This window comes from Rhincodon typus, chromosome 35 (genome assembly GCF_021869965.1).
Source record: "Rhincodon typus isolate 14 chromosome 35, sRhiTyp1.1, whole genome shotgun sequence".
NCBI classification, from domain to species: domain Eukaryota; kingdom Metazoa; phylum Chordata; class Chondrichthyes; order Orectolobiformes; family Rhincodontidae; genus Rhincodon; species Rhincodon typus.
In genome coordinates this window covers 9685058-9699534 of record NC_063366.1, presented here as the reverse complement: position 1 = coordinate 9699534, position 14477 = coordinate 9685058, and the positions used below count along the sequence as shown (strand labels likewise).

General features: G+C 40.6%; 1 pseudogene; it reads left to right on the top strand.

Annotated features, from left to right (window-relative positions):
• Window positions 1–2166: 2166 nt before the first annotated feature.
• LOC109910702 lies at window positions 2167–7716 on the top strand (annotated as a pseudogene).
• The last annotated feature ends 6761 nt before the right edge of the window (window positions 7717–14477 follow it).

Sequence of the window (14477 nt, the reverse complement as noted above, 5' to 3'; positions counted from 1 at the left end):
CATGGAACAATGCAAGGATTCACAAACGTTCCTGAAGAACAAGACAATCTTAGAACGGAAATATGCAAACTCGTTTGTTTAAAGATAGTTCACAAATATGAAAACTTTGACAACAGTCCCACCAAAACAGAAATAGTTCCAAACACCAGCAGAGAGAATGGGACAGACAGAGCGATCAGAGCTGACAGTAAAATAAATACCATGCCCAAGGTCCCCCCAAAGTAGAAGGCAGTTGCAACCCGAGAGGCGAGGCTCATTCAAACCATCTTCGCAATTCTCCTGGCATTTATTATAACCTGGACCCCATACGATGTTATCGCGTTCATTAAAACCTTTTGTTCAATCTGTGTCCCAAATACAGTTTGGACTGTTGCATACTGGCTCTGTTACATTAATAGTGCTGTCAACCCAGCCTGCTACGTACTTTGCAATACCAATTTCAAGAAAACATTCAAGCATCTTCTCTTGTGTCAGTATAGAAATACAGGTGCAGCAAGATGAAGAATTCAAACAAGCACTACTTTGCGAATATATAGGGACTTCTGTACTGTACACAAAAGCCAATAAGGATTTTTTTTTTTGGGCGAGATGTTGGAGAATTATGCAATTGTCATGTGCAATATTGGAGACCCATTGAATTATACCCCCTAACGTCTGTTGCTTGTTAAGAATAAAAATGCACTGATTGTTAGTATGAATTTACGAACGAATTGGAAGGTGAAATTTTTAGCATCATTCAACATAGCATAAGAATATTTAGCGCAAAATGGTCACTTAAAAAAAAAAAATTGCTCGATACAAAATAAACTACCTCGGCTGAAGTGTGCGATTTAACGAAGCCGATGTGTTAAATCAACTTGAATGCTATGAGTTTAAAGGCAACAGCAAGGGATTTGATCCCCACCATAGCTTTGGACGACTCGGTTTTTACTTCCACACATCAGTTTGTGTTAAAGTCAAGGCTCGTTAAATAATGGCCAAGTACCTGCCTTCAGGTAGAGAACTGAAGAAGAACAAGTTAACAATTTAAGGAGCAGAAATGTTAATTGATATTTGAGTAAAAGAGTTTCACCTAAACTGTGCTGGGCGTCTGGAACTCACTGCCTGTAAGGGTGGTCCAGACACGACGGTTCATATTAGATTTGCCAAATCAAACAAGGCTCTAGATAAATTACTGGAAATAGGGCTGGGATAATTAGGTGGTTATTTTTACTGGCACGAATTCTATGGTTTGAAGGACATTTTTCTTTGCTGTAGATCTCTATGACTCCTTCACTCGAAGTGTTGTTTAATTTATCCGATTACTACAAACCATATAGTGTACATCAAGTTTCTATTCCGTGTGTAATCTGTTACTCTTTTTTACAGATCTTTACAGGCAGTTCAGTTACTGGCTAATTTTATTTCCACTTCGCATGATACGTTCAAAGGAGAAAAAGGATATATGTTCTATTTCAAACTACAGACGGTCATCTTAATTTTTTTTTAATAATACCTGCTCATTTGGCCCACGCCGATGTGAATCGTCAATCTGGTTTATCTAAGAAGTAATGAATCGAATCAGCGTTGTATAAATCATCTGAAGTATACATAAACCTCATTGAGAATTAAATAATCAGAGCGAAAAAAAAGCATTTCAACTGCCCAGCACTTCATTATCCATCACTTCCTCCGCCCTGCTTCGGGCCTACGCCTCATTTTTATGTGTAATGTTGGAGGCCATTGTATTATACCGCATTGATGTACGATGCAATGTGCAATGAGGGGAGTCAGAGGTGGACCAGGCGAACATGAGAGCGGAATTGTACTTGGACGCAAAGTCGATAAACGTTTACAATTCCAGGCGAGAGGGAGGCAGCACAAATGATATCATCGACATACCAGAGAAAGTGTTGTGGGTGTGGACTGGCATAGGGCTGGAAAAATGAATGATCTATGTAGCCCACAAAAAGACAGTCAGAACGGGGGCCCATGTGGGTTACCTTGGCCAGCCACTGAGATGAAGGAAATGAGAGGAGTTGAAAGAGAAGTTGTTCAGGGTGAGGATGAGCTCGGCCAAGCGGAGGAGGGTAATGCTATGTGGGGGCGCTTCAGGCCTTTGTCCCAGGAAGGAGCGGAGAGCCCCGAATTCAGCCTGGGGGGTGGGGCTGGTGGGAGGTGCGGTGGATGCGTAAAGAGATTGCACGTTACTGGAAAACAGGGGTGGCTGCAGACAGCAAACTGGAAATTCTGAAACTGGTGAAAAACATCAGAGGAATCGCGAATAAAGGTGGGTAGACACTGGACCAGGGGTGAAAAGACAGAGTCTAGGCAGGAAGAGATGAGTTCTGTGGGGCAGGAACAAGCTGAAACAATGGACCTACCTTGGCAGTCCTGTTTGTGAATTTTGGAATAACTTAGATGCAAGCTGTGTGGAGCTGAAAGACCATCAGCTTGGAGGCATTTTGGAGGTAGGGTGGGGAGATCACTGGATGAAATGATGTTAGTGACTATTGATACAATCACCTGATGTGCCATGGTGTGGTCATGGTTCAGGGGAAGTTAGGAGGAGGTATCTGAGAGGTGATGCTGAACATCTGCAATGTAGACGTCAGTACATCAGACTACAACAGCAACACCTTTATCATCAGGTTTAATAACAAAGCCGGGGATCGATCTAAGTGATAGGTTGGATTGGGGGTGGGGAGCAGAGAAATTGAGGCAACCAATGTCACACCGACAGGTCTCAATGAAAAGGTCGAGTGGAGGTAAAAGGCCAGACGGAAGTGTCCAGATGGACACCAGACAGTGTTGGAGTTGGGGGAGGGGATCTGTGGGACGGGAAGCGGACTCTTATCCAAAGAAATGGGCAGGGAGGCGAAGACAACAGAAGAAGGGTCGACGTCATGCTGAACGTAAAATTCATTTAGGTAGGCACGCAGAAAGACAAAGCTGAGACCTTTGTTGAGTACAGAACATTCAGCATCGTTGAGTAGAAGGTTAGGAGGGATGGTGAATTCCCAACAGGAGGTGGAGTTGGTGGAAAGGTGGATCCAGACGGAAGGAGAGGGGAAGAATATTCCAGAATGCCATGGATACCTCTGAGTTGTTGCATCTTGTGTGCCTTGTTGCCTGCAAGGAAAAGAGAAGGATTCATGTTAGCACGGCAAATGAGCTGGAGGATGAATGGGAACTGCAGAGTGATGCAACCCTGAGCGAGCATGAAGCAGTGTTGTTGGAGATAGAGGTCGAGAGTGTGCATATGACCTTGCATGGCATTGAGGGTGGCTCTCAGGATGTGGTGAGAGCAGCTGTCTGTGGAAGGTTGAACATTACAAAGAACCTGTGACCCTGGGTGGATTCAAAGTACGTGGGATAAAACTTAAGATAGAATCCACCTGGGCTGAGTCTGAGCCAGAGGCAGTCACTGAGGAATGTGTTGTGGCTGTGGAAACGACTTCTAGCAAATAGCTGGTCATACACCACGACAGTGAAATTAGTGTCCATGAAAAAGAAAAAAGGTTGGAACGGAAATCCCGTCGGAGATAGGAGCAGAACTTCTTCAAGGTGGACATATCTAGAAGAGATGTGGCAGTGAATTAATGCTAAATAAAAACAAAAAGAACTGTGGCTACTGTAAATCGGAAACAAAAAGAGAAGTTGCTAGAAAAGCTCAGCAGGCCTATCCTCAGAACTGATGGTAGCTAGGAAAATGCCAGTTTATATGCAGAAGATACAGTGGGGGGAGAGGGTAAGGAGTAAATGATAGGTGAAGATAATATTTAAGATGAACACTTGAATATTGAATGGAATATTTAAGATGAATAATCAGAAGATGTTTAATCAGAAAACATGACTTTAATAAAAAGCAAGAAATCAGCATCAGAATGGGACACAATATTGAAGTAACAGTGTGGCAATTTCATACTGAAGTCTACTAGCAGCCTCGCTATTGCGTAGTCTGCCATTAAACATCACCTATTGTTAGCTTCTAACAGCCTCCATTAACAGCTATTCACTCTCCCAGCTAGATTGTTATCCAGTCCTTTGTCTATTCAACTGTCTTCTCTCTCTTTGGGCTCCATCTCCACCTATCATTTACTCCTCGCTTCCTCCCCACATCATATTTTCTGCATATAAACTGACATTTTCCGAGATACCATCAGTTCTCAAGAAGGGTCACAGACCCCGAAACATTAACTCTGATTTCTCTTCACAGATGCTGCCAGATCTGCTGAGCTTTTCCAGCAACTTCTCTATTTGTTTCTGATTTACAGCATCCGCAGTTCTCTTGGGATTTATTTTGATAGAAATGCTCACTGGAGGCTACAATACCACCAACAATCATTCCCAAGACTACAATGTGTTTCTATTTTAAAATGATTCATATGTTTGGATTCTGATTGGGGGAAGGAATAACCTGAAAGGAAACATGTTAATATATTGTTGAATCTCCTTTTCCTTACTCGACGCCAGTTTGTTCTTGGTAAAGGATCAAAGGAATCTTTGGATGTTGTGAAGCGATGTGACAGCCATTTGCTTTACTGTTTTCTGCCAAAATTAAAGCAGGAAAATGAAAAATAAAATGCAGTAACTCCCTTCATTTTAAAGTGTCACTGCACTGATTTAAAAAAAAGCCAGCTACCAATACCATGGACGCAAAGAAGAAAACTTGAAACTAAAGCATGCATTCATTCGTCGTCATAATGACGTACTATTTTATTCTACAACTATTGATTTCGTCTTTAAGTGCCAACGAGGCCTTTTCTGCATTAATTCCGAACTTGATGCAGTATTATTTTAAAAAAAAGTTAAAGCAGCAACCTTTTAACTTGTCCAGCAGTGCATGCTAATGTCAATTCTGGGCATTTACTTCCTCAAGTGGAAGCCACTGTTGAATGGAATATTTAAGCTGAATAACGTTTACTCGGAAAACATGACTAAAAACATAAGCTGGAAATGAGCATCAGAAGGGGACACAATATTAAAGTAGCAGTGCGGCAGTTTCATACTGAAGTCTATTAGCGCACTGCATAATCAGGAGCAGAAATCATGGAGTGATGCAGCACAAACCAAAACAAGTTGTTCTATAATACCTCCGTCGCCTACTTCAAAAAAATTGGTCCCATTCTCCTTGTTTTCGTACTTGGTACAACATTTTTCCAACTCTCAGATGTAAACCTCGATTTAAATAAAGTCAACAGTCACGCAATACCTGATTATAGACCAAAAGGTTTACTTAAAATCACAAGCTTTCATAGCGCTGCTACTTCATCTGGTGAAGACCAATCCAACACCTGCACCTGCACATCTAATTAACATACAAAGCTTAGTTTTGTCTGGATTTCATTTCTTGCAGAAACCTCAGGGCATTTAACAATCTGGAATGTTAATTTTAAACAAATAGACATCTGTTTATTCTTTTCGGAAGAAGGGCCATTGAACTGGAAACGTTAACTGATTTCTCTCTACAGATGCTACCAGGCCTGCTGGGTTTTTCCCGCAATTTCTGATTTTGTTTCCGCTTATTCTTTCTAAGACTCTCAATCGGTACAATATGACTTATTCAGATATTCACTAATATGTGATGGGGATATTTGGTATATGTACAACACCAGCTACAGCAAAGATTTATTAAATCATGCCATTCAATTTCAATTCTACTCAGCAATGACAACATCAGAGGAAAAAAAAGTTCCTCACGTCCTTTACAGCGCTGGCGACATAAATATGAGAGTTGTGTGATTGTAGAAATGAAAGAACAAACTTGCAAATCTCGCGTCAGGTCTGCTAAATGGACGCAGGGTCCATGCTTTGAAGATCTTTGCACTCTTGCTCTGCTGTTAGAATTGCTACAGTAGCGATCACTTTTTCAGAGAAGTATTGGTGCAATTTATCACTCTACGTCTTGCAAGATCGCTGCCAGTGACATGCCCTAAGCCGAGCTCACTGGGATGTTCCCTGTTGAACTAAGATTGCAAAGAAGAGTGAATCCATGGATGACATCGATATGAAGTGACTCAGTCTCAGGTTTTTTTTTCCGTCCTTCGGGGTTTGGAGCTCTGAACATAGTTTCCCCTCTGCCTAGGTCTGAGAACTTATTAGATTGAATCTCCCGTGGTTCTTTCTTTTATCTGTGTGACGGTGGGCTATTACTGGTGCACTTGTTCTTTCCTAACTATCCGCTATTCACTTAAATTGAATCAGGTTAAGTGACTATATGCTGTTGATACATAAATTCTAACCGTGACTGAGCGTTCCAGGAACATTTGTGGAGATGGGTATTTGGATTTTGAGATGTGGAATTTTCTTTTTTTTTACCTTTTGACCCTGTTAATTCTGGTTTTGTAAAAATATGGTGCCAGAGAATGACGACTATGTGTACTTTTCACTGTACGCATGTATTCGTACATTTAACACATGTAACAATAAACTCTAAAATCTAGAATCAAAAAGTAAGCCACCGAAAAAAAAACTGAAAACTTAAAGAAAGCATTCATGATTCAGGTGGGCGTCTTAGGCCAAACAATTAAACTAAGGCATGTAAATAACTATCAATTTGTAATCAATTTACTGTTAATGGACCATGAGGTCATTTCAAAATAAACCGGGGAACTGAGAAAGATCTTAGTGTTTGTAAGAGCAAGTTGATTTATTTGTTTTTCGCTGTAAGAATTCAATAACGATGTGAAAGCAAAATGCTTTCTGATTTTTTTTTTTGTTTAATTTCAAAATATATATCTTGTCAGCGCTAACCACACATCAGAGTCAATTCATGGAACATGGAACAGAAACAAACGAGTCTCTCTGCAGCACAGTAGGCTTGCTGGATATTGGAAGAGGGAGTTCGTACAAAACGGTTGAAGTAGTCGTCCTTGTGATTATAAAAGGATCATTAAGTTTGGTTACCGTAATTGGAAATATTCTGGTCATAATTTCTATTAAAGTTAACAGACGATTGCAGACTATTAATAACTACTTCATTTCCAGTTTAGCATGTGCTTATTTGATTGTAGGTGTATTCTCCATGAATCTATATGCACTTTGTGTTGTAATTGGCTGTTGGACTATGGGCCCAGTGGCATGTGATTTATGGCTTACAGTAGATTACGCTGTCAGCAATGCATCAGCCATGAACTTCCTTGTGACCAGCCTTGACCACTACTTTAGCAACCCATAGAGGAGAACAACTAAGAGGACGGTAATGATGACCACAACTGCATGGGTGTTATGATTTTATTGTGTTCGCTCCTCCCATTCTCTTCTGGTAATTCATCACAGGGGAACGGAATGTTAGTGACGGAGGGTGCTATGTTAAGTGTCTCCAAACCCTGCTGTCGCTTTTAGCACTACGAAAGTTACCTCCTGTCTCCATGTTACTATCATGGTGATCTTATATGTGTACATATCGCGTGCCAGCAAGAGTCGAATAAAATAAGACAAAAAGACTTCGGAACCAAGCAGGAGCAACACTTGTCCAATCTAATGATTGGTGAAATGATGAACTTGGATAGTAGCAGCATAACCAATGTTGCTGGCGGTATTCGCCCCTTCAAAGAGCTCAATGGCGAAATAACAAATTCTACATATGTCCAAGGAAAGGAGCAAGACTTCCCTGATGAAACGAGACCCTTCAGTAGGGTCCCATCAAGCCACGAAAAAAAAAAGAAACGATGCAAGAGAGCAAAAGTATTCGTAATGAAAATACGCAAGCCCCCTTGTTTAAAGATAGTTTAAAAATCTGAAGAATCGAACAGCAGTGCCATCAAAGCAAGAATAGGTCCCACCAACATCAGCGAGAGTAAGATAGACGGAGAGATGAGAACTGACGATTAAAATCAACATCATGACCAAGACACCTGCAGAGAAGAATATAACTGCAACCCGAGAAGTGAGGGTCACTCAAACCATATTGGCTATTGTCTGGGCAGTTATTATAAGCTGAAACCCATACCATGTTATTACGTTCATGAAAACTTTTTGTTCAGTCTGTGTTCCCAGTATAATCTGGACTATTGTATACTCGTTCTGTTACATTAACAGTCCTATCAACCCAGCCTGCTACACATTCTGAAATGCCAGTTTCAAGAAAACTTTCAAATATCTTCTCTTGTGTCAGTACAGAATTGTTGGTACAACAAGGTAAACACTTCAAACAAGCACTACATTGCGAACGTGTGATGATTTTTTAATGTACGTCCATATGTGGCAATAAGGGATGTGTCTTTTTGTGGCAGATTATGGATCAATTAGACAGTTGTTATGTGTAATTTTGGCAGCCCGTTAGATTATACCCCATTTATGTGCAGTGCACGTTAAAAGTAAACATGCACTGATTATTGACATGAATTTATGAAGGAACTGGAAGATGAATTGTCAGTATCATTAAAAGTAGTATAAGAATATCTGGTGAGAAATGTTTTTTTTTATATAATAATGTTTAATACAAAATATACTACCGAGGCTACAGTGTGCAATTTAATGAGGGCAAAGGGTTGAATTGACTAGATTGCTGGGAGAATAATGCGAACTGCAAGGAATTTGATCTCTGCCATGACCTTGGGTCACTCGGCCTATACCTCTGCATATCTGCTAGTAGTAAAACCAAGGTTCATCAAGTAATGGCCAAATACCCGCCTTCAGGTGGAGAACTGAAAAACAAGTTAACAATTTAAGATAATGAGCAGAAATATTAATGGATACCCAAAGCCTGGTGGGAATCTGGAACTCACTGCCTCGTAGGGACAGAAACCCTTATAACTTCGGAGAAGTTGTAACAATGCTGTGGCTTTGAAAGTTGTGTTTTAGCGTGATTTATTTTATAGAGAGACTGGGGGAGAGGTGGCTGTCTCTGAGAAGATAAACAGTTTGTGAAGCCATGGGTGATTTTTCTTTTCTAAAAGTTGGAACAATAGTAGCACCCTAAAGGGGTGTGGTCAAACTCCCACAGAACCAGGATCTTTAGTTTAGCTTTTAGCAGTTGCTTTTCTCGTCTTGAAGAAGTGAAAGCTATTATTCCCTCTCTTGGTTGCAGCCACAAGCTCGTGGTTCTCTGTCTGCTACGGGAGTTGGAAGTGAGACAATCTGTCTTCTGTTTTTGTCTTTTTTTCTAAGGGTGTGTTTATGCGATGTTACTATGTTGGAGCAATTAATTCGTTATGTTTACTACATCTATTTATCTGCTAAGTTTTCCGATTCCTTCTTTCTTTTGTTGTATTTATAGCGGATGTATAAGGTCTGATTTCCTTTAAACCCAATCGTTTGACCAATCTAATTGCATTTGAAACACCTTACATTTACCTTTAAAATAAGAAAATATTCGGGTCTAGACTACTTCTTAATGTATTTTGAGGGAGTTTGGTCTGGTCCATTACAAAGTATTCAAATGCGCACTTACCAATGACAAGGCTTTCAAGGCTTTGGGCTAATTGCTGGAAATAGGCTTGGAATAATAAATTGGTTGTTTCTTTATTAGCATGGATGCAATGGGCTGAAGGGTCTTTTGCTGTGATGTAGATTTCTATGACTCTATAATTCTAAGTGTTGTTTAACACTTCCAATTTCTACAAATGTCTATACATCGTGCATCGTGTTTCCGGTCCATGTATCCTCTGTTACATTTATTAACAATTCCTTATGGGCAGTTCAGCTACTGGCTCGTTTTGCATTTAATTCGCAAGATTTACTGGAAGAAGTAAAAGTGATAAAAATTTTATTTCAAGTTGCAAACGACTGTCTGTTTTATTCGTAATACATCGTCTGGTTTCCCTAAGAAGTCTTGGATCTATACCAGCGTTGTATAAATCACCTCAATCATACAAAAACCTCATTAAAAATTAAACAATCCCCAACGAATAGCAGTTTATCATGCAAAATTTCAGTTATCCATGGATCGCATTTGGCCATTTTTTTGCACATACAAAATATTTGACTGATAATTCTCCAGGAAACGAACACAGTTTCATACATTTATAGTTAGGAGAGGGACTGTGTGTGGATTGTTGGCTCCTCCTCCTCAAAATCGCCGTCTACGCATCTCAGCCAAGAAGAAAGAAGAACACAATATACGCTTCAAAGCAGTTCATCTCTCACTGAGTGCTTTCATTCTTCACAGGTGCTTGCCACTACCTTGGGAGAACTTTCAACTGCCCAGCACTTAACTTACTATCAACTTCCCCTATCTGTTGTGGGCCTTCACCTCAAAATGCAAAAAGCAGCACATTGCTTCTCTGCTGAAAAGCAGAAGCCTCACCACATCAACTGCACCTGATATAGAAGGAGTAGGAACAGAAGAGGCATCAGTTTCCTAGTCCACAGCTGCACGATCTTCTACAAAATAGAGAGGAGACACCGTGTGAAAAAGGGAGGCTAGCAACGAATGGTGTGCATGCAGAAGATGGGTTCCTGAAACATCTGTGCGCAGCAATGTTTAATGAGGCTCAGGACCTAGCAGCAGGTTTTACCTGAAATCTGCCATCATCTGGAGCAAAGCTCAATGGGCCAGGTGGAGTGTATTGCCAGCTGTCTACAACGTGTCTGTAACTGGGTCAGAAATCATACAACACAAGGTTATAGTCCAACAGGTTTATTCGAAAACAGAAGCTTTCAAAATCTTACTTCTTCATGTGTTCGTGAGAGAGGTAGTATCTGTAACTGAACAGAGAGCCACGTTATGGTTTCTGCTTCGTGACAAGTGACATTATCTCTTTTCATGCAGGAGAGGAAACAGAAACTGGTGAATCCAGATAATAGATTTTGTGAAAGGAAGGGAAAGAAAGCATTGGTGGAGTGTAGCCTTTAGACATAACAGTGGGAGAATATTAGTTTCGCCGTGAGTTTTGCCTGGGGGATCAGCAGCTGGAACTGCGCGTTTGGGGTTTGTCTCCTGAAAGCACCGTTCTCTGATCTGCCTACTTCTGGTCCTGGATGCTTTTGGCGAACTCTGTCCTGTTGAGGAGATACACTCCAACTGCTTTCACGCTATTTCGCTTCCATTCACAACTTTTAGATGGAAAGATGGTCATGTTCGTACTGTCTGCTAGGATTCATTTCAGCGCAGCTCCTCAGATCATGTGGTGTGACATCCAGGTGAAAGTCTAACTTTCAGGCCTTGCAAGGTCATTTTTTTCCATTTCTGTTATTGCAGTAAGGTGAGATGTACCGTGGGATGTACCGTTCGTGACCCGTTCCATTGATGTTTCTTCTCTTTAGGAACGGCCCCGTCTCCTACCATTTTCCGATATGTGACAAAATCAAATTAAAATCCCGGAGTCCTGCATTGTAAAATTCAATTACTACAAATAACCTAATTGATAATTAAATATTTCCCATTGACAGAATGGTTAATAACTAAAGAACACAAATTGGAGATCATTGTTTAAAAAAAAATGAAAGAAGGTGAGGATTATTACTTTTACACAACGTCTTGTTAAGATATGAAATGCAAGCCTGAAAGGCTAATGAAAATCAATTGAATTGCAATTTCAAAACAATAATGGAACACACATTTAAATAAATACTACAAAGATAAGAGCAGTGAACAGCGGGATGGAGTTCAATTGAAAGTAATTTCAAAGAAATGATTCAGAATTGATGGGGTCAGATGTCTCTATGTTGTACCCTTGCGGGATTTTCTGTTCATTGAAGAGAAATAGGGTAGACTGAAGTTATTGTTTCAGAGATAGTAGGAACTGCAGATGCTGGAGAATCTGAGATAACAAGGTGTAGAGCTGGATGAACACAGCAGGCCAGGCAGCATCAGAGGAGCAGGAAGGCTGACGTTTCGGGCCTAGACCCTTCTTCAGAAGAAGGGTCTAGACTGAAGCTATTTTGCTTTTAGCAGAGGATACTGAGAGCGGGGCGAAGGGCGTTGACATGATCGAGGGATCAATGACCACGGGCCATGGATTGAAGGTAATGAGCAGAACATTTAGAAAAAAAAAATGATAAAAACATGTTTTCACCGAAGTCGTGGTGGGAATCCAGACATCACTGTCTGTCAGGATAAGAAAGCAGGATCACTAATTAGATTGAGTAAGTAATTCGATGCGCATTCGCGATGCCAAGTTATAGAAGGCTATATGCTAAGTGTTGGAAAATGGAACTGGAATAGTTAGGTGATTGTTTTTAGCCTTCGCAGACGCAATGGGCCTACGCAGTAGTGCTCAATGACTTTTATGATGAGTGCAAATCTCACAGTCACTCACGTTAAACATTTTCCAAGTGCGTGAATTGTTTATACAGAATTTAAACCATTTCCTGATTTTAAATTCAGTCAACATGTGGAGATTTATAAAAGTTCGCTTGTTGGACCGTCCCTCCGTATCTTCACCTCAGTTGTGGAACATTTTCGTGATTCAGTCTCTCCCTCTTTCTGGGGCATTTAGTAATCAGTTTGTAAACGCCAGCCCTGTGAAACCCGAATGATGATTCAGATTAGTTTTGTATAAATGATGAAACTATCGAGTCCGGGTTTACTTTTGATACCTGTAAAGGATGTTTCCATGTTTCTGACATTGAGATTCCCAGCCTTGAGTACAAGGAGCTCAGAGACAGAATGAATTACTTTTCTACGGGACTGTGTTTATCTGGGATTCGCTGGGAAGATGGAATACCCCTGATCTCTGAGAGAAAAGGCATTGTGGAAGAGCGCTGAGATGGTGACCTGTAGCTATCACTATCCGTAAATCAATACCAGACACAAAACACGAGAACATTAACCGTCTCAAAATGTTAAAACATGCTTCACCCTAAACGAATATTAAGCGTTGCAGAATCCCGGCCGCGTGGAAACATGCCATTCAGACAATCGGGTTCATACCACCCCTGTGAAAAGCGTTCAAACTAGACCCACACACCCTACTGCTGAATTTCCCATTGATAATCCACCTCAACTGCTGAGTATGGGCAATTTAGCACAGACAATGCACCCAACTGGGGGAGGAAACCAGAGCACCACGCATTCACTCGAGGATGGAATTGAATATAGGTCTTTGGCGTTGTGAAGCAGCAGTGCGAACCACTAAGCCACTGTGTATTCAATTGTTTGCAGCTGCTCAGGTTATCCTACAAATTCTTGCTTGTTTCAGATTTCCATCGTTCACTGAAGTCTGATATTATTGAAATCCAGGCGCCCTGCGAGGTGAAAATCCATTTCTAATGAACTACTCAGCTGACCAAAAAAGAACAAATCTTTACAGTTGAATCTGTTTCCACTGACAGAATGAGTGGTAACCGAAGACTGCAGATTGAAGATGTGTTAAAAAGAACCCATGGGCGGCTGAGCAAAAATCATTTTATGCAAGTTGTTTTTGTCACAAATACGTGATTGAAGATTCAATTGCAATTTCAGAAGGGAACCTGATGCATAATTGAAGTAGAAAATATTGAAGTAGAAAACGTAGGATGTGGAATTAATATTGAAGATATTTCACTTCGACAGTTCAAGGTTGATGCGTTAAATGGCCTCTGTGTTTTAACATCCTGTGTTTCTCTGAAATCCGAGTTGGTGATGAGGGGCTTTCTCACAGCTATGTCATAAACACGCTCCATCCGAGTAAACTGTTGATATCAAAGGTGGACTGTTTCCTGAGTTTAACTTCAGCCCGTGTGAAGGTTAATAAAAGTGTTCTGTTTCTACATCTACATTTGGTTTCCAGGCCATAGCAGGTTCGCGATTCACCACTTCAGCGCCTGGGCCTCCCCGGGTTGAGATTTCATGAAGACGGAATAAATCTGAGAACCCCCAAAGAGTTAGCGGGTTTAGCTCTATACGTGGAATGAATCTAACTAGTCGTGCGTTCCTTTTGAAACCAAAGAAAGAGCTTTGATAAACATCTGAGATCTGTGACGATATTATGGATTTAAGACATGTATTTTTTTTTTATGAAGCAAGGTTGAGACAGAAGTGATGGACGATCTGTTCAAAACTAAGAAAGAAAACAGCTTGTGAGGCCTTTTTGTTTAAGTTGGAGAAATCTAAGAAGCCTGAATAGGTGTGGTCAAGCTCTGGTACAATCAGAATTTCTAATCTTACCTTATGTAGTTGCTGGTACCTTAAAGCTGGACTTGGTACGTTTTGTTCTTTTGTCTGTTACATCTAAATGGTGGAGTTCCCTGCATGCTGCTAGAATTGCATGTTACACAATCTAATTCATCGAATTTACCCTTTGCCAAGGGTCTGGTTATTAGGAGGTTACTATATCGGAACAGTTCAGTAGATTTATTTATACGTGTCGATGTCAATAATATATATGTAATTTTGCTGAGATGTCGACAGAGTTAAAGGTAATCCAATTCTTTTTATTTTTAATTTTGCCTGGAGAGTAAAAATAAAGTGTGTGTTCCTTAAAGTTGAGTAGTTTGACCAACTGATTTGCTTGAATGCAATGCCTTACACTAATCTTTAAAACAGGAAAACCCACATTTTGCAGGGGGTGGGAGATGTCTGGTCTCTAGTAAAGTGGGCGCTCTCGCCGGGATTAGCATCTCGAATTTCA